We start from the raw sequence: 19,072 nt of genomic DNA on the forward strand, positions 1-19,072 counted from the left end.
CCCACCTGGCTCATGACTCCCCTCCGGAGCCCCAACACTCCTGCCCAGCACTCATATAATGAGAGCCATGCTACCACCAGAAACATCATCGAGCAGACCATCGGGGTGCTCAAGCAATGGTTCCGCTGCCTTGAACACGCGGGAAGGGCCTTCCAGTACTTGCCGGGGCGGGTGTCCCATTTTGTCATGGTCTGCTGCTTGCTCCATAATCTGGCCATCATGAGGGCCCAGCCCTTGCTACCAGGGATTGCATCACCACCTCAGGAAGAGGAAGAGGAGGAGGAGGAGGACGATGAGGAGGATGAGAAGGAACAGGAGCGAGGGAGGAAGCAGCCACTCAATCGGCCTTCCAGAAGGGCAGCCCGTGACCACCTGATCAGACTACGGTTCCAGTAAATTCAACCCGAGATCCCCGTTCCTCACCACATCCCTCTCGTTCCGTCCCTGTTGCAGGCCATATCACAGCGCACAGCTGAAATGAGAGACAGTACAAAATTATCCAAGGTGAATTAATAAATTTATCAATAATCAGTGAACACATCTTTACAATAACAATATTTACTATTCACCCTTGTGCAATCCCTTAGTGCCTGGCGTTACAGTGCCTTTGCCTACTCTAGTGCTCCTATGAAGTGTTGGCCCAGTGGCTGTAGCATGGCTGGTGGAAGGCTGCTGAGTGTCCGTGCGGGAGACTGCAGATGGCCTTGCAGGACGCCCTCGACCAGCTCTGGGCCTGGAAGGCCCGGCTATAGACTGCACCACCTCAGCATGGGCGGCAGCAGTCTGGACTGGCTGGGTGATGGGCAGCGGCAAGGGCAATGGCGGAGTGCCAGTGGTGCGAACAGGAATGCTCTCATCTTGAGAGAGGACAGCAGGTTCCTGCTCCACTGACCCACTGTCACTCCCCTAGGGCAGTGTTGTGTATGTAATATGTGTGCTACTTTGAACCTATGGACAGGACTGCACTACTTGTAGGGCGTAGTGATACGCAGTACCACTCCTGGCCATAGGGGTATAAATAGTACTGTGGGTACTGATCTCCCCTCAGTTCCCGCCTGTGGGCATGAAGTAAAGACCTATGTGTAGTCCCTACCTCCAACCAGTAAAGACCTGTTTGAGTTATACGTTTAAGTCTTTGTGTTAATTGTTCAATACAATACACATACTTAACACTGGCGACGAGTCAGGTTCTTACCCTGCGGCAGTTGAAGAGAGGTTTCAAACCTCACCACCCCACTAGAAGCGACAGGCTTAGGACTCTGAAGCCTCCATCAGCGACTGAGCACTGGAGTGCAGCAGCCATCCTGACAGCTTCCAGCGACTGACAGAAGTCTTTCTGCAGTTTCCTTGTTCAACCTAAGTGGTGAGGTAAGCCGTGCAGCGTTGGCTGCAAAGACAGGGCTGGGGAAGTCGGAGCAGATAAGGGCCATCGATCGCGATCGGAGATAAGGCCGGGCCGCCTTCAAGTGCGAGGCGCAGAGCGGGCCAGCGATCGGGACCAAAGATAAGGGCCGCACTCGGACTGAAAGGCGCGGCGGCTGCAGAAGCTCAAGGTGCGAGAGCCGCGGTGCACAGCGCGGGCTATCGATCGCACAGAAGATAAGGGCCAAGAGCCGCTTCGGTCGGGAGCCACTTCGTGATCCAGCGATCGCATCCGCTGATAAGGGCCGCACTCGGGCGATTGCGGCGAAGATAAGGGCCGCACTCGGGGGCTGAAGGGAGACTGCGTCGGGGGACGGGTGAAGACCGCCAAGCGTGGGAAAACCGCCATTTTGTGGGCGGAGGACGACGGCAAGAGCGGGAAGCCGCCATCTTTGATAACAAGTAAAGAAAATAAAATCTGAGAAATTGCAAATCTACAATGCCTAAACACGGGAATATTAGCACCTTTGATAGTAACCTCGAAGATTGGGCCATATATGTTGAAAGAGTAAAAATTTATTGTAAGGCCAATAAAATTCGTGGCCAAGATAAAGCTCTAACATTATTAAATTTAATGGGTGCGAAGACATACGGGCAATTGAAACACCTGTTATCGCCAGATGAACCGGCGGATAAGACGTTCGATGAGATTGTTACTGTCCTGAAAGATCATCTAAACCCCACGCCGCTGATGCTAGCGGAACGATTTAAATTTTATGACAGAAGGCAGCTACAGCATGAAAGCAATGCTGAATATTTGCTGGAATTGCGTAAATTAGCGAAATATTGCCAGTTTGGAACGGGACTGACAGATGCACTACGAGACAAATTTGTGTGTGGTTTATTTAAACAGGATACACAAAAGCGACTGCTCGAGGAGAATGAGCTGACGCTTGAGAAGGCGGTCACTATGGCAGCAGCACACGAAGCCGCAGCGAGAGGCACGGCAGTAATGCAGCTACGGTCACCGGAGCTCAGTGCACACAAATTGGGTGTGAGTTCTGGCAAATGTTATCGTTGTGGAAAGACAACGCAAGATCAGAACCAGTGTTGGTTTAAAAACCAAGAATGTATAACTTGTGGTAGGCTTGGACACATAGCTAGAGTATGCAGGTCAGGGAAGAAGACCAGCAACAAGAAGTCACCGCAAGGAAAATACGCAAAAGTACACAAGGTGGCCGAACAGGAGTCCGATTCAGATGCTAGCAGTAATGAACTGGCTGACTTAAGCAGTATTGAACTGGCTAGCTTAAGGGTACTCAACGTTGGTAAGGGTGCAGACCTCCAGACAATTTGGGTCACTCTTCAGATAGAAGGAGTCCAAGTAAAACTGGAATTGGACACTGGATCGGCATTGACGGTCATAAATAAGAAAGATTATGGAAGGTTATTCCAACATATTCCCCTACAGGATACGGAGCTCATATTAAAAACATACACGGGGCAAAGAGTGTACCCCATCGGGAAAATTGAGGTCACAGTGGTCCACAAGGGCGAAGAAAGTCAAATAATGGACTTATATGTGCTATCTGAAGGAGGTCCTCCACTACTAGGACGGGAGTGGATTAGGAAAATGAATATCGACTGGCATTTCCTACAAACAATAACGAGTGAGAACTCGGTGAACATAATCAACCCAGACTCTGGAACTGATGATGGTAAGACCAACCCGTGTGCAAAAGACAAAGTTTCAGCACAGAATTCCACTGAGATAGAGAATTCTGAGTCTGTCCAGTCTACTGACATGCACATTTCTGAGGGACACCGGGCTCGAACTCAACTCCATTTCAAACTGCAACAGCAATTAGAACAAATGATTCGCCGTTTTGAGCAAGAGATGAATGCGACGAAAGAGTTCTTTGATATAGAGTGGGAACATCTGGAAAGACAACAGAAGCAGCTGCTGGAGCAAATGGAGCAGGAGCACACAAAACGTCTGATGTCAGAGGAGTTAACGGTCAGCCAACTCCTTCATATGCTGAAGGACAGGACTCTGAAATGGGAAAAACTTGAACACGAACTTCAATATTCAAACGAAAGGGGTTCGGAGCTCTCAAAGGTTATTGGAAGAGCTGAGGTGGCAACACAGACTGAGATGACTGCAACAGAGCAGCCCTTGGATGCCAAAAGTACGCTGACTCACGTCAACGTAGAACAACAGACCGCTGAAACAGCTGCTCCGGTAGAGGGATTGAATAGTCCGATCAATCAATCTCCAAAAGAAGTTGAAGTAGTAAAATCTCAAATGAGGTCATTAGTAAACGACTTGCTGAAAGCCCAGAAAAAGCTGGATGAAGAGGTACGCATGAAGAAGTCTCTTCAGGAAAGATGTCTGGACTTGGAACAAAAGCTGGCTAACGCCCAGCTGGGTATGGAGGAAATAGAAGACCCTCTCGCTGGCCTAGATCAGGACGACACCGAATATTACCATGACCTATTGAGTGACACTGAATATTATAGTGACCTGGTCTGCCCAGCTTGTGATGAAAACTCCCAAAGTGCAGAAATCAGGATGAATCACTTAAAGTCTAAGGAACATAGGGAGATGGTGGCGCTACAGCTGGCAGCTGACAGGGGAGCCCAGAGAGTCTCTAAGAAGCAGAAAAGGAAAAGACGAAGCAGAAGATGATAACCATCTGAACCATTATCACCCCTACCAGATCACACACGTGGTCCCTCCGAACGGAGCCAAATCAGTTCGGAAGTTCAAGCCGTTAAATCCATGGAAGGACTATTGAATGAGTCACTCCAGCAACGTGAACCGACTACACCACAGAGATTGAATCTGTGAACTGTTTTCCGCAGAGACTGAATCTGTGATCTGTTTTGACATGAAGTTATCTATGTATCTATGTTATTCTGTTATGTAAACCTGAAGTTATATATGTATATATGTTATTATGTTATGTTAAATGGGGAGATGACTGTAAAGCTAAGAAGGGAGGAATGTTGTGTATGTAATATGTGTGCTACTTTGAACCTATGGACAGGACTGCACTACTTGTAGGGCGTAGTGATACGCAGTACCACTCCTGGCCATAGGGGTATAAATAGTACTGTGGGTACTGATCTCCCCTCAGTTCCCGCCTGTGGGCATGAAGTAAAGACCTATGTGTAGTCCCTACCTCCAACCAGTTTGAGTTATACGTTTAAGTCTTTGTGTTAATTGTTCAATACAATACACATACTTAACAGGCAGCACCTCAGCATCCCTAGCAATCTGCTGCAACACCGTGAAAGCCCCAGTCGATGATGGTAGACCCAGCCACGATGGCAGCAGTCAGAGCTTGCGTGGCACCAAGCTGAGATTGCATGAGAGCAGTCTGAGATTGAATGCCACCAACCATAGACAGCATTACTAAGACGTTGCGTCGCTTCCGCCTGTGCTGCAATGGAAGCTGCCAGATTGCCCATCACACGCGGCATCAGGTCTGGGTCGCCATGGTCTCTCTGGGAGTCTACTATCCTTTCCAGACTGGAAATGATGGGCTCTATGGTGTGTGCAGAGCTTTGTGCAATGTTGGAGGCGGACTCCTCCATGCTCCTTACCATTGCCAACAGGTTCTTGGGCACTCTTGCCATTGCACCTATGATCTCCGTGTGCGTGCCCATCACCCTTCTTCTGAAGGCTTCCCCATTGAGGTCCTCATCTGAGTCCTGTGCAACAGAACTCGCGCGCGAACTCGCCCTCCAGAGAGCTGGCCCCCGAGCTACCCTTTCCCCCTGGCCTTGCTGCAGCCCGCTTGTTCCCAGTGCATCACCCTGTGCAGATCCCACTACTATACTAACCTCTAAAGAACGCGTAGTGCCAGTGTCTGAGCTGGTGCCTGCGGGTGAGACATGCAGTGACACGGTGTGTTCTTCCTCCTCCTCTTCTCCTGCATCGCTCTCTACGATGCCCTCAGGGGCTGCTCCGGTACTTGCTCATTATCTGAAAGCATAAAGGCACAAGAGATGGGTTAATGTGAGGGCAGGAAGGGAGAAAAGCATGCTTACAGCATGATTAGTTGGAAAGTGCGAAAGTTTTGTGGGGTGGTGTGGGGGAAGCGGATTTGAGAAGAAGGAATAGGGATGAACATACCGTTGTTGTCCCCAAGGGGGTCAATGTCGCTAGTGGCCACGGATCCCACCACCTGGTGCCCAATGATCTCCAGCACTCTATTTTCCAGCACAGACAGTGGTTGGGTGTCGGCTTGTCCCCCGCCTGAGCTCCTGCTCCCTCCTTTTGTGAGCCACCTTGGCCTGCAAGAGAAAGGAAAGTGTGTGCGTGAGTGTGGAGAAATGTGTTTGGGTGATCTGCCTGCCATAGCTGAATAGCTGTCATTGTGGGCAAGGTGTAAGATGTGTGTGTGTGTGTTAGTAGGTAGAGATTGTTGGTGGGTGAGTGCTGGGGATGTGGTGCTTTGGCCAGTGTGTGCAGACTATGGTTCAGACGGTGATATGTAGCATTTGTTGAAGCTTTGACTCACCCTGACCACCCGAGTGAGGTCGTTAAATTTCTTCCTGCACTGTGTGTGGATCCTGGGAACCACAGTGCTGCCCGAGACCTGATGGGCTACCTCCCTCCACATGGCGTGGAAGACTTGCGGCGAGGGCCTCCTGCCACTTGCTGGGTAGAGCACCACCCTCCATCTCTCCACAGTGGACACCAACTCCTCCAAATCTTGGTCCGAAAATCTGTGGGCTCTCTCCCTGGGGTATGGATCTGCCATCATGAAACCTGCTTGAGTGGTTCAGCTCCTTCTCCTTGGCTTTCTGATGCTTGCTGGGACAGCTGCAGAACCAACAATGCTGAGAACGAGGTTCGGCAGCATGAATGAACCTCCCCTTTAAGAACTGGAAAGAGCCTGTGGCAATTATCACGTGTGATTAGACTGCACCTGAAATTGGTTAGCGCTTTGAGTGTAATGCCACTGAGCGAGGCCATTAGCGCTTGATTTAGTGCTCCCATCCTTTCTTTGAGCGATGACAATGAATTATGCATGCAACGAGATTCATTAGCGCCTGGCGCTAAATCTCAAACTTGTCTAAAGTTAACGCCCATTCCTAGGCAATAATGAATTTCTCGCCCCTAGTGCCTTCTTCCTTACATCTTCACTTTCAGTCATGCATTCATTCACCGCTTGAACATGACACCCTGGCACAACATAGTGCTGCCAGTGATCTGGTAAGTGCTTGCCATCAATCCTATATTCTAATTCTTGTCCTCCCTTTTTCTAGATCCATCAGAAGAATCAGTCACTAGTATCAGACAAACTGGTGGTAAAAACCCTGATGACAATACACCACCACTCTGTAGTGTATGTGCCTTTAAGTCAGAACTACTTTTTACAGCTCCTGTATACTGTAGTACCGGCAGTGACCACACTGGTATATAAGCTGTGCGCATGCCTCTGTACCCCAGTCTAGAGATTACCCTCCTCCAGTAAAGACCTGTTATTTGTTAATGTACAGCATCCATGTGATTATTTATCCACTGAACCACGGATCGAACAGTGGCGACGAGTGTCGATTCGAATCTACATGCAACATAAAAAAAAAAAAATAGTCGAGGCCAGGAACACGGGCGTCGACCACGAGCAACCGCCCAGCAGTCAGGCAGAGATCCAACTTCGCTGGGGAGGCTGTGGAGAGCCGGGCTTGGTTCCCCAGCCACAACAAGCAGTAAGAGACCGATGACAGGTCCAGAGCAGACCCTTCCCGAGCAGCGGCGGCTGGAGCCGACCGACGGCAGAGAGAGAGCCGAGCAGCGTCGACAGAGTAAGAAAGAGGGTGAAGAGCACAGGGCGCAGCCGGGGGTTGAACACCGAGCGGCGTCGAGGAATAATACTGCAAACCGGAGAGAGAGAGGGTAAGAAACAGTCGGGTTCTAGACTGAGCGGCGTCGACAAATATCAAGAGAAGAATGCGCAGAGCACAGCCAGGGATCACGGGCTGATCAGGGTCCATGGGGCAAAGCAAGGGGAGACATCATTGAGCCGCGGAGAAGCAGGGAGAGCACGGGAGACGCCATTGAGCCGCGGAGAAGCAGGGAGAGCGCGGGAGATGCCATTGAGCCGCGGAGGAGAAGGAAGAGCGCGTGAGACGCCATTTTGAGAAGCCGCAGCAGAGAAGAAGGGCGAGCGCGGGAAGGAAGGAAAGCATGGGAGACGCCATTTTGTGCCAGCGGAGAAGAAGGGGAAGCGCGGGAGGCGCCATTGGTGATAGTTAACGCACAACCAAGGATGCCGAAGAGTGGCAGTATCTCTACGTTCGACAATGAAGTCGAAGGTTGGGCGACATATGTGGAACGTATTGAGGTGTACTGCAGGGCGAATGAAGTGCCAGATGCTAATAAAGCACTGGTTCTGCTAAATTCCATGGGTGCAAAAACTTATGGGTTACTGCGAAATCTAATAACCCCAGAGAAGCCGGTAAACAAGAATTTTGAAAGCATAGTAGAAATCCTACAGGACCACTTAAACCCCACACCGCTGCTGATAGCAGAACGATTTAAGTTCCATAAAAGGAACCAACACAAAGACGAAAGCAATGCTGAGTACCTAACGGAACTGCGCAAGCTATCAAAATACTGCCAGTTTGGAGCGGGACTAGCAGACACGTTAAGGGACAAGTTTGTGTGTGGGCTACAAAGTGAAGGAACCCAGAAACGGCTTCTATCAGAAAAGGACCTTACGCTGGACAAAGCTTTCAGTATGGCAGTATCACACGAAGCAGCCGCAAGGGGCGCTGCAGAGATACAATGGAGACCGCAAGAATATGGCACCAACGAAATGACCTATGGAACAGGGAAGTGCTATCGCTGCGGCAGAACAACACATGACCAGAAAGATTGTTGGTTCAAAGACCAAGTGTGCAGACAGTGTGGGAAAGCAGGACACATAGCAAGAGTCTGCAGGTCTGGGAAGAAAACCAACAGTAAGAAATCTCCTCAGGAGAAGTACAAAAAGGTACACCAGGTGATGGACAATGGTTCAGACGAACAGAAAAGTGACACAGATTCCGAAAGCAAGGAGCTGGGTTGTCTGAAACTACATAATGTAACCAAAATGGAGGATCACCAGACTATCTGGGTTACACTCAAGATAGACGGAGTCCAAGTGGAAATGGAATTGGACACAGGGTCAGCTCTAACAGTCATAAATCAAAGAGACTACAAGCGGCTATTTTCACACATACCCTTGAAAGCTACAGAGATTGTCTTGAAGACGTATACGGGGCAAAAAGTCTACCCCAAAGGAAAAATAAGGGTGAAAGTGACATATAAAGGCCAGGAAATACCTAAAATGGATATATATGTATTGCCAAATAGAGGACCACCACTGCTAGGACGTGAATGGATCTGGAAGATACAATTAGATTGGCATTCCATACAGGCACTGAAGGTTGAGGCCTAAAAGGATGACGACGTCACACCTGGACGACTGTCAAAAATGCTAACTGACGCAAAAGAAGTGTTCCAGGAGGGACTAGGAACACTAAAAGGAATAACAGCAACAATTAAAATAGAGGAAAATGCAAGCCCAAAGTTTCTGAAGGCCAGACCAGTGCCTTATGCGATCAGACCAGCTGTTGAAGCAGAGCTGGAAGGGTTGGAACCTTCAGGCGTATTGTCCAAAGTGGACTGGAGTGAGTGGGCTGCACCCATCATTCCTGTAATGAAGAGGTCGTTGAGTAATACGCCTGGGGAACCAAAGAAGGTCCGCATCTGTGGGGATTTTAAGGTGAGAGTGAACCCAGTCCTTCACACGGTGCAATATCCGCCTCGCTATCTGGTGGTAAACGCTTCACCAAAATTGATCTAGCCCATGCGTACTTGCAAATGGAGGTAGAAGAAGCTTCAAAACATTACATTACGATCAACACTCATAAAGGTCTCTATCAATACAACCGGCTGGTGTTTGGAGTAGCCTCGGCTCCGGCTATCTGGCAAAGGGCGATGGATCAGGACCTGCAAGGGATTCCAGGGACCCAGTGTTATTTGGACATCTTGGTCATGGGCGAAAATGACGGTGATCACCTCGCTAACTTGGAGAAGGTGCTCACCAGATTAAAGGAGTATGGGCTACGAGCTAATCGCCACAAGTGTGAGTTTTTCCAGAATCAGATCTCGTATTGCGGCCACGTCATCGAGGAAGAGGGGTTACATAAGTCCCCTGACAAGATTGAGGCAGTAGTCAAGGCTCCAGCACCGGAAAATGTGTCACAACTGAGGTCGTTCCTCGGGCTGGTAAACTATTACCACAAGTTCTTACCAAATTTGTCTACGGTATTACACCCGCTGAACACCCTACTGCAAACAGGGGTACCATGGAAGTGGGATGACGAACGTAGATGAGCTTTCCAGAAGTGTAAAGAATTGATCACATCAAAAGAGGTGTTGGCCCATTTCAACCCAGCACTACCAATTCGTTTGGCATGTGATGCATCACCCTACGGCATTGGAGCGGTGCTGTCGCACAAATTCCCAGACGGGTTGGAGAGGCCAGTAGCCTTTGCGTCTTGGTCACTAACCTCAGCCGAGCGCAACTACGCCCAGATTGACAGGGAGGCCCTCAGCCTAGTATGGGGAGTAAAAAAATTCAACCACTATCTGCATGGGCAGTAGTTCACCTTGCTGACTGACCACCAACCACTTGTCTCCATCTTTAATCCTAAGAAGGGCATGCCAGTAATGACTGCACAGCGGTTACAAAGATGGTCCCTGTTTCTAGGGGTGAATCAATATGAAATAGAATATAAAGGCACGAAACAGCATGGGAACGCTGATGGGCTATCGCGCCTGCCACTGCCTACTGTGGAGGAAGCACCAGCAGTGGACCCTATCGAGATATTTTATTCGTCGATAATTGAACGATTGCCAGTAACAAAAGCGGATATAGAGAAGGAGACCCGCAATGATCCGACGCTGTCACGGGTATATGAATTGACGGTGAGGGGATGGCCAACACATGGCGACTCACTGTTGCCAGCATTCTCATCCAGAAGAGAACAGCTGTCAGTATGCCAGGGGACAGTGATGTGTGGATCCAGAGTGGTGATTCCACCCAAGTTAAGGGAGAGAGTGCTAAATGAGCTACATGAAGGTCATCTGGGGGGAGTGAAAATGAAAAGCCTTGCTAGGGCTTATGTGTGGTGGCCGGGAATCGATCAACAAATCGAAGACCTAACTAAGAGCTGATTAGGATGCCAGAAGGTCCAAAATGCACCACCACATGCCCCTCTACACCCATGGGAGTGGCCCTCCTCTCCATGGCAACGGGTGCACATTGATTTCGCTGGTCCATTCATGGACTCAATGTTCTTAATAGCAGTGGATGCTCATTCAAAGTGGCCTGAGGTGATAAAGATGTCTTCAACCACTACAGAGAAAACGATTGCAGTCCTACGGACCATATTTGCCAGAAACGGTTTGCCAGAGCAGATCTGCTCTGATAATGGACCACAGTTTGTGTCCGACGAGTTCCAAAATTTCATGAAAAGGAATGGGGTAAGGCATTACACATCCGCCCCGTATCATCCAGCCACCAATGGATTGGCTGAGAGGTTCGTACAAACCTTTAAGAAGGCGATAAAGGCCATGTGCGATGAGGAAATTCCACTACAGCATAAGATGGACAATTTCTTATTAGCCTACCGAAACGCAACACATGCAGTTACCAACCAGACCCCGGCCATGATGTTCTTTAACCGAAGGTTGAGATCTCATCTGGACTTGCTCAGACTAAATGTGCGAAGAAATGTTGAGGACAAACAATTCCAGCACATCAATGAGAAGCCGACAAGCAGCTTCAAAGTAGGGCAACCAGTCTTGGCCCGTGACTATCGAACAGTGAAGTGGCAACCCGGAACGATGTTTGCAAGGCAGGGGCCATTAATGTACACAGTGGATGTTGGGGAGAACATTGTGAGACGCCACGTCGATCAGATCTTAGCGTCACAGGAACGCATCAACCCCATGTCTCGAGTCCCTGGGGATGAACCCGACATACCGGTAGTATCTGCTTCAGACCCAGTAGCAGTGGAACCCGATGAACTACCCGATGAAAAGGGGTCAGAATCGCCTCTGCACCAAGAACAAGAACCTCTGGAAAAGCGCTATCCCGAAAGGGTCAGGAAGCCGCCCCAAAGACTGAATCTATAAATGGACTTTTGTTATTTAATGTACATGTAAAAATGTAATTGTTATTTGAATATTAAGGGGGTATTATTAATCTAAAAGGGGAGGAATTGTAGTGTATGTGCCTTTAAGTCAGAACTACTTTTTACAGCTCCTGTATACTGTAGTACCGGCAGTGACCACACCGGTATATAAGCTGTGCGCATGCCTCTGTACCCCAGTCGAGAGATTACCCTCCTCCAGTAAAGACCTGTTATTTGTTAATGTACAGCATCCGTGTGATTATTTATCCACTGAACCACGGATCTAACACACTCGCTCTTAACGTGCCAAGAAATTTGCATCCCCCGTGACTTAATGGGCAGGATTTTCATTGGGCCGTGGAGGCGGGATTGGAGGCGTGTGGGGAGTTAAAATCCCAAAATTGGGGGGCATGAACCCATCCCGCACCCAACCCGCATCCATGCCAGTTTCAAAGGAGGCGGGTACCCGCCCCGCACTGGGACCCGCCTCCCTGAGGCGGGAAGGGGATTAGTGCCAATTAACTGCCTGTTAACAGGTAGTTAACAGGCAGTTTTTAGCCGAATCCCTATTTTTAATGTTGAAGTGTGGGATTCCAGACAACTCCAAACCACGCCAAGTTAGAGGAGGCGGACTGTCAGGATGAAGGGCTTGGAGGGGGCGAGATGTCCAGTGTTCAGGTGAGTGATGGGTGCATGAGTGCAAAGGTAAGTGTGTTTGGTGTGTGTAAAGTGTTTAAAGAAGTTCTACTAACCTTTACTTACCTTTACAGCCTTCCTTCCTTCAGGTCCCGGGAGTCCCTCATCTCACCGGCACAAAAAGCAGAATGGCTGCGAGCTGTCAAAAATTGCAGCATTCAGCTTTCTGTTCCGGGGAGATCTCTAAATCAGCCTGAGAGGAAGGAATTAACTTAGAGTACAGATTGTCAGTGTTTGACAGCTTCAAACAGCTGTGAAACGCTGATATTTCATCTGTCAAAAGGTTTTGACAGATGAAATATCAATCTGTGATGTCACCTGTTGCCGGGTGGCCCTTAATTGGCCTGCTGAGCCCGCTGGGGTGGGACTACAACCCCGAAAGTTGTAGTCCCGCCCCCTACCCGACTCCTCAATGAAAATCCAGCCCAATGAGTTTGAGGGGAGTGCTTTGGGGGTTCACCAAGCACAAATAAACAGGAACAGGTGCAAGCAGCAAGGAAGGCCAATGGAAGAACTAACCAAAGGTTAAGATCACACCCTAGCTCTGTTGAAAAGGACAGAGATGCAGACTTCAGAGGCTCAGCATTTTAAAAAAAGAATGATTTCTTGCTCTAGCAATGGCTGAAAGTTTTGAACTGCCTGTCCAAACATGTTCCACTACCTGCTTGTGTGGTGTCCTCCTGCATGGCATCAACATTCAGCAGCCAACCATGAAGGATGTGGACACTTCAAGACCTGTTGCAGCTGAGATCCTCCTGCAGGAGACTGTGATACCAGTGTTAGGATCTCTCAGGGATGTTTATACTGAAGCCATACAGGCCCTGGGCTCTACCATCTCCTGCACCTTGGACAGGCTGGAAGATCAATTGGCCAGAGGCCTTCCTCACCTCAGTGATCTGCTAGAGTCTGCTTTCTCGTAGATCGGTGGGAGTGCTGAACTGCAACCCATTAGCAGTGTTCCTTGAGTAGATGGTGATCTTGCAATATGAGGTCACATACGGTTTTGGTATTTGGGGCAAATACTGTGATTGTAGGATGGAATGATGAGACAGATGTTGGACTTGACTGTTCATGCAGGGGAGCATGGATTGTTCAACTGAAGTTCCTGTCAATGAGCTGCTGCCAAACAGCTCTGGCAGCAGGCACCTGTTGCATGCCTCCCAGGTCCTTACCATGCTCCCTGTCATCTGCGTTCCTTCCATCATCATGCTGAAGATCTTCCTCTTGTGGTGGCTCCATGTGCAGTCCCCTTTGCAGCAAAAAGTTATACAGCACCCTCAATCATACAGGATACTCGCTGGGAACTGTATTGGAGGAAACCAATACTCGGCTCAATGAGGGCTCTAGTTGTCTCATGGATCTGATTGTAGAGGAGTTTCACTGCTGAGCATGGTTTCCTAAGAGGTGACAGAAGCCAGGTGTGCAAGGGATAGCCATTGTCTCCAAGCAGCCAACCTTTAACTAGTTGTGCAGGGTCAAACAGTGGGGGATTGATTGACTGACACAATATTAAAAAAGAATCATGGCAGCTGCCTGGAAAGGGGAACACAGACCTGCATGATGTACTGCTGGTCATCACACACCAGCTGAACATTTATAGAGTGGTACCCTTTACAATTCATGAAGGCAGCAGCTTTATGTGAAGGAGCATGTAGGGTGACATGAGTGCAGTCAGTGACACCCTAGACTTGGGGAACTCCTGCAATCTCTGCAAATCACAGAGACCTAGCAGGGGTACTTGTATCCAATGGACGCGGGTGCTCCCCCATTGTAAATGATAGGTGGTGCTCTTGAGCTTTGGTTGCTGCCCGCCTCTGAAAATAAAAACCATGAGGAAGGCAATGGGAAAACACCTCAGCTACTCTTCCCTAGTAAGTGACTCAAGAATCTCACGTGTGAGACTTGAGTGAGACTGCTCTTCCCTAGGGCAGAATACAACAGTTAGGCTGGCCATATTATTTCCCAGTAGACAATTGATAATAATAATTTGAGCAGATTGTAATAATAAGCAATTATTGTAAAGTAATTAGTGCATCAGTACAGATGCTGGCCACTGAATTATTTTGATGCCGCAGCTGTTGACAAAAACATCCATAAATTTATAAAAAATAATGAATATCTTGGAGAGATTTCACACCTGCAGTCCCATCTCAGTATTCAGATGATGATTCTAAACTGCTCAAACTTCTGCCTTGCAGCCTCTGGTATAATATAATCAATCAATATGATTACTTTGTAAACTTGTATTCTTAAGATGATCAAACCAGAACTCTTTGATAGTTAAGTAAGCTTAGCCAATGGGTAGCTGAAACATATAGACCAAGAAGATTCTAGCTTCGATGCCCAGTGATGTGTTAGCTGTAGTGTATGTAACCTGTACCACCTTAAGAGGATACCTTAAGGTGATGGACTACTTTTTGATGGCTCCTGTACATTGTAGTACCGGTGGTGACCACACCGGTATATAAACCCTGTGGAGCAAAGTGTATTCCAGTTCAGCCCTGACCCTCAGTTACTAAAGACCTGTTTAAGTATTTCTGTAGTCTGTGTCCAGTTATTCAGCATAACTACCTTTGAAAGCACAGACTCAACAGTGGCGACGAGTCTGATCTTACCTAGCGGCAGTTGCATCAAAGGAAGCTTGGCCTCTGAAACGGGCGTCGAACAAGGACATCCACCCTCAACATCCTGCTGGGCACTGCATAGCACGGGAGGCAGTCGGGAACCGGGGTTGGGTTCTGGCCACGAAGTCTAACATCAGTGAACATCCCTTCGACGACAGCGGCGGGTAAGCCCGATCGAGCGGCACGGGGGGGAAGTCGGCCGAGTTGTCAGTAAGAGAAGGGGAGGGAAACGACGAAAAGGGCGGAGAACACGACCGCAGCCGGTGTCAGGGGCCGGACTGCAATCGGGGCAGAGACGCGCAGCAGCCAGAAAAGCATTTATGTCCACAAGGACCGCGGGAGCGGCGGGGAACAAGAGCAGCAATGTCGGGGAAAATAAAGGACCGCTGGGAGGCGAGAATGACAACAGCGCAGTAATCGCCATTTTTAGTCGGCGGGGGAAGAAGGCAAGCGCGGGAAAAGCCACCATTTTGAAAATAAAATAAAATAATAATCATATTGATAGCGATGTGGAAGATTGGGCCACTTATGTGGAACGCGTTGAAGTTTATTGTACAGCGAATGAGATAAGAAAGCACTAACCCTATTAAACTCGATGGGTGCGAAGACGTATAGGTTATTAAGGAACCTTGTAACACCAGATAAACCGGTAGGAAAGAGTTTTGCGGATATTGTTACTATCCTGCAAGAGCATTTAAACCCCACGCCGCTGCTGATAGCGGAACGATTTAAATTCTACAAAAGAATTCAACTTAAAGAGGAAAGCAACGCTGAATTCTTAATCGAACTGCGCAAGTTATCAAAGTACTGTCAGTTCGGTACAGGACTAGCAGACGCACTGAGAGATAAGTTTGTGTGTGGGCTCCTAAGGGAAGGAACACAGAAGCGACTGCTAGAGGAAAAGGATCTTACGCTGGGCAAAGCTTTCAGCATTGCAGCATCGCACGAGGCAGCAGCACGAGGCACTGCAGAAATGCAGCAAAGGCCATTGGAATTCAGCACCAATGAAATGGCATTGGGCACAGTAAAGTGCTATCGTTGTGGAAGGACAACGCATGACCAGAACCAGTGCTGGTTCAAAGATAAAGAATGCAGGCAATGTGGCAAACTTGGTCACATAGCGAGAGTATGCCGGTCAGGAAAGAAGACCAGCAGCAAAAAGTCGCCGCAGGAGAAGTACAAAAAAGTACACAAGGTGACAGAGAACAGTTCGGATGAACAGAAGGCAGATTCAGACTCCAGCAGTAAGGAACTGGGTTGTCTAAAAATACATAATGTGGGTAACCCAGCAGACCACCAAACTATCTGGGTCATGCTTCGGATAGCAGGAGTCCAAGTGAAGATGGAATTGGACACTGGATCAGCATTGACGGTCATGAATAAGCAAGATTACAAAAGGTTATTCTCACACATTCCCCTGAGGGATACGGAGATTGTATTGAAAACATACACGGGGCAAAGAGTATACCCCATCGGAAAGATAAAGGTAAATGTGGTCTACAATGGTAAAGAAAGTCAGGAAATGGACTTGTATGTGTTACCTGAGGGAGGTCCGCCACTACTGGGATGGGAATGGATCCGGAGAATAAATGTGGACTGGCATTCCATACAAGCACTAACTGTAGATCCCTGTAAAGAGGACGACGTCAAACCTAAACGACTGTCCAAAATATTGGACGATGCTAAGGAGGTGTTCCAACAGGGACTGGGAACACTGAAAGGAATTACGGCAAACATCAAGGTTGAAGAACATGCAAACCCAAAATTTTTCAAAGCCAGACCGGTACCTTATGCGATACGGCCTGCTGTGGAAGCAGAGCTGGAAGGGCTAGAACGTTCAGGAGTACTGTCAAAGGTGGACTGGAGCGAATGGGCCACACCCATTGTTCCCGTCATGAAGCGTTCGTTGAGCAACAAGCCGGGGGAACCTGGGAAGGTTCGCATCTGTGGCGATTTCAAGATCACTGTTAATCCGGTTCTTCACACGGTGCAATATCCGCTTCCGCGGATTGAAGATATCTTCGCTTCGCTGTCTGGCGGGAAACACTTCACCAAGATAGACCTGGCGCAGGCGTACCTACAGATGGAAGTTGATGAAGCGTCACGCCAGTATCTCACGATCAACACACATAAGGGCTTATATCGGTATAATAGACTGGTTTTTGGAGTGGCATCGGCTCCAGCGATTTGGCAAAGGGCCATGGAGCAGGTATTGCAGGGAATTCCAGGCACACAATGCTACCTGGACGACATTCTGATTACAGGAGATGATGATAAGGAGCACCTCGCGAATTTGGAGCAGGTGCTCACCAGATTGAAAGAATATGGACTCAGAGTTAATCGCCAGAAATGTGAGTTCTTTCAAAAGCGAATCTCGTACTGCGGCCACGTCATTGACCAAGAGGGGCTCCATAAGTCACCTGACAAGATCGAAGCTGTTGTGAAAGCTCCCGCTCCGGAAAATGTATCCCAGTTGAGGTCGTTCCTTGGGTTGGTTAACTATTACCACAAGTTTCCTCCAAATTTATCCACGGTGTTACACCCGCTGAACACTCTTTTGCAAATGGGAGTACCATGGAAGTGGAGCGAGGATTGTAAGCGGGCTTTTCAAAAAAGCAAGGCACTGATCACCTCTAAGGAAGTGTTGGCTCACTTTAACCCAACGCTGCCTATTCGCTTAGCTTGTGATGCTTCTCCATATGGTATCGGGGCAGTGCTCTCACATAAGTTGCCAAATGGCTTGGAAAGGCCAGTCGCGTTCGCATCCAGATCATTGACCTCCGCAGAGCGCAACTATGCTCAGATAGATAGGGAGGCTCTCAGCCTCGTGTGGGGAGTTAAGAAATTTAACCATTACCTGCAAGGCCAAAAGTTTACGCTGCTGACAGATCACCAGCCGTTGGTTTCCATTTTTAACCCTAAGAAGGGTGTTCCGGTTATGACGGCGCAGAGGCTTCAGAGATGTTCCCTTTTCCTAGGGGCACATCAATATGATATCGAATTCAAAGGTACAAAGCAACATGGTAATGCTGATGGGCTGTCGCGCCTGCCACTACCTACAGCGGAAGCGGCACCGGCAGTTGACCCTGTTGAGATATATCACTCGACCATCATCGAATGCTTACCAGTCACCAATGCGAGTATTGAGAGAGAGACCCGAAATGACCCGACACTGTCTCGGGTCTACGATTTGACAGTAAAGGGATGGCCAGCACATGGCGACCCACTGTTGCCAGCATTCTCAGCCAGACGAGAACAGCTGTCCGTCTGTCAAGGAACATTGATGTATGGAACAAGGGTGATTATTCCTCCTAAATTAAGGGAGAGAGTTCTGAAGGAACTGCATGAAGGTCATCTGGGGGGAGTCAAGATGAAAAGCCTTGCTAGGGCTTATGTGTGGTGGCCAGGTATTGACAAACAAATAGAGGATCTGACTAAAAGCTGCTCAGGGTGCCAAAAAGTTCAAAACGCACCTCCAATTGCACCGCTGCATCCGTGGGAATGGCCTTCAACCCCATGGCAATGTGTGCATATCGACTTTGCAGGTCCATTCATGGATTCCATGTTTTTGATAGCGGTAGACGCACATTCTAAATGGCCAGAAGTGATTAAGATGTCGACCACTACCTCTGAAAAGACGATCGCAGTTCTAAGAACCATATTTGCAAGGAATGGGTTGCCAGAACAAATATGTTCAGACAACGGACCACAGTTCGTGTCAGAAGAATTCCAGAAATTCATGAAAAAGAATGGGGTGAAACACTATACATCTGCCCCATATCATCCGGCTACCAATGGGTTGGCCGAGAGATTTGTACAAATGTTCAAAAAGGTGATAAAGGCCATGAGCGAAGACCATATTCCACAACACAAGGTGGACAATTTCCTGATGGCATATCGAAACACCACACATGCAGTGACAAATCAAAGCCCTGCCATAATGTTCTATAACAGAAGGTTGCGGTCCCGGTTGGATTTGTTAAAACCCAATGTGCGTAGGGAAGTCGAAAACAAGCAATTCCAGCACGTAAATAACAAGGCCACTCGGAGTTTCGAAATAGGACAACCAGTGTTGGCCAGGGACTATAGGAATGATAAATGGCAATCCGGAACAATTCATGCCCGACAAGGACCCTTGATGTACACGGTAGACGTTGGAGAGAACGTAATACGGCGTCATGCTGACC

Source organism: Somniosus microcephalus, chromosome 14, assembly GCF_052327205.1.
Source record: "Somniosus microcephalus isolate GS21.2 chromosome 14, FLI_Smic_1.0, whole genome shotgun sequence".
In the NCBI taxonomy this organism is placed as follows: Eukaryota; Metazoa; Chordata; class Chondrichthyes; order Squaliformes; family Somniosidae; genus Somniosus; species Somniosus microcephalus.